Raw genomic sequence first — 2,823 nt, 5'->3', positions numbered from 1 at the left:
ACTTCAGTAAAGACTGTGCCACACGGGATGGAGGTAAGTTACAAGACACGTGTTGAAGAGAAGCAATTTACAGCAGGGCAGTGTGATTGTAACCAGATGATGGCTGTTAATATATCAAAACATGCTCAAAATGCATGCAGCTGTAGTCTGGGGATTAGCTCACCTGCTCAAACACGTCAGACGATTGTGAGACCTACAGACCCAGAACACTTTAAAACATCAACATGTCAAGCTGTGCAAACAGGACGGGGAATTAGATACAGTTTTTATCATCTGAAGAGATGTTATGTCGAAGTTTTTATGTTTAAGAGACAGAAGCTGTTTTTCAAACCCTAGTGAGTGGCTTTGCTGTCTGCATAGAAAACATCCACTGATTTAAAAGGGAGATTCACTCACAATTTATTGAAATAATTTAATCAAAAAAAAATTTTTTAATATGTGTTTTTTTGTTGAGTGTCATATTTTTGATACATCATATTTGCTTTTATGGCTCATATGATATAGTGAGAATATGGAGGAAAACACCACCATTTTATTTAAATATACAATTTGCTGCAGATGCTGATATTTATATGAAGAAATTCTGATGCTTGTAATGTAAATCAATGAGATCTTTATAAACAGTATAGCAGATGCTTACATGAAATTATATAAATATCAGTCGACACTCTATATCTATTTTTGTCTTGATACTTACATTTGAACATAATTTTTCTAAAAAAAATGATGTCTGGATAATCAAGTAAAGCCAAGCTGCTTCAGTAATCCAGTAAGTGTTCATCTGGAAATATTACTAACTATATCAAAGTTATACGTTTAATTTATAAAAATCTGTAAAGATTTGACAGCAAACAGACACGTGAAGCACAAGCTGAAGGTGGATGTTTGTACAATTATACTAAAAATACTTTTTACTTGATAAAACAGTCTAAACTCTTAATCAGACGACAGAAGGCATGCAGTAGATTGTGTGCAACAGGTTTAACGGCAAACTTTTGATCATGCCAATCATTTTGAGGCCTATGCGTATCAGTTATGACACAGTAGGCTTTATAGGGTTAAAAGCAAAGCGCTTGAGTGAAGTGATGCTGATTGCATGGAGTCTCTCCATCAAATCCAATAACCAATGAATGAGTATTTGAGAGAGTGGTATCCATTTTCTCAATACAGCATGATCTTGAACAAGTGCAAAGTAATGAATGAGTCTAGCTCATGATTTATTCTGAGAGAAGTCATTAGTTGTAATGCCACAGCTCATGCGTGCACTACACACTCCATTACAGTCAGCTTAAAAGCATCCTAACAAGATTATATTGCAAACCATTTTGGAGCCCCTTGTTTTATCGGTCCCTAGATCAGCGTGACATGGGAATTTACTGCTAAAGCATTTTAATGGACTTGTTCAACTAAAATGACCATCCTGTCATCATTTTCTCAAATTTGGACATTTTCTGGTAAACTTAAAGGGGACCTATTATGCCCCTTTTTACAAGATGTAAAATAAATCTCTGATGTCCCCAGAGTGTGTATGTAAAGTTTTAGCTCAAAATACCCCACAGATAATTTTTTATAGCTTAAGTTGACACTTTTAGGGTATGAGCCAAAACGCGCAGTTTTTGTCTTTGTCCCTTTAAATGCAAATGCTCCTGGCCCCCTTTTCAGAAGAGGGCGGAGCTTCAAAAGCCAAAGCTCCCACCGGCACACTGGCAACACACAACAATCGCATCCACTGAAACTGTCAGAAACTCTCAAGCGATCGGCTCACATTGCTTTCATATGCAATTTATAACTACCACATTTCTATTTACAATCGTTCTGGTAGCACGTGAAGGTAGCATCAGTGAAAACAGGCAGAGACGATGGTAGCTTTAGCAACATTAGCCTTACAGAGTGCCAAGAAGCTCTTTCAGAAAGGCATTTTGAAAATAAAATATGAAGCGCTTACTTTGTCTGGAGCTGACGTTCGCGCACGAAGCCTTGGTATTGATCCCTCTTTCAGAATCAGACTTTGCGAAAATCCAGCGTTGAAATGACCCTTGTTTGTGAGGCAGTCTGGTGTAAAATGATTGGCATGACTTTATTGATTTTTTTCGGTACATTTCCTTCGAAAATGAAACTTAACCACAGTGTCCTTAGCGGCTCAGATGGAGGGAGACTATGGAGCTCCTACGTTCATTAGTGCATCCCAAAACACAACACTTCTAATGCCTCTTTGGCGCTGACATTGTATATCTCCAGTAATGGTGGACTGCTGCTTCTCACTCAGGGCTGTGTCTATGCTAATAGGGCAGAGAGCGTCACAAATGGGCGGGACTTTTTCCCTATGGTGACGTGTACCTAGGGAGAAATCTGGAATCGCTTGTTCTGAGAGACTGTTTCCCCAACACTGCCCAAAAAAAAAAATGTGTGGGTAGATTTCTACCATTACAGGCTGGTTGTTTTCACACACTGCAGCCACACAACTGTGTTCAAACACCTTATAAAAGTGATTTTTGCATAATAGGTCCCCTTTAATTAGCTTAGATCTATTTAGATCTAGCTGATCTGGATTCGATAAGAGAAAGCTCAGGTAGACCTGGTTGCTTCCCAAGGGTCCTCCCACTGCCACCTGTATTATTCCCTGACCCAGGCCCCCCTGGGCATGGATGCACTGGCACACAGCTGGCCTCGGGCTCTACACAAGTATACGTTTCCCCCAGTGAGCCTGCTTGCACAATCACTGTGCAAGGTCAGGGAGGACGAGGAAAAGGTCTTGCTGGTTGCGCCTTACTGGCCCACCCGGACCTGGTTTTCGGAACTCATGCTCCTCGCGACAGCCCCTCC

The sequence above is a fragment of the Sinocyclocheilus rhinocerous genome, unplaced genomic scaffold, assembly GCF_001515625.1.
Source record: "Sinocyclocheilus rhinocerous isolate Xijiao unplaced genomic scaffold, SAMN03320098_v1.1 scaffold1470, whole genome shotgun sequence".
Classification (NCBI taxonomy): Eukaryota; Metazoa; Chordata; class Actinopteri; order Cypriniformes; family Cyprinidae; genus Sinocyclocheilus; species Sinocyclocheilus rhinocerous.
Note: the sequence above shows the minus strand (reverse complement) of the source record.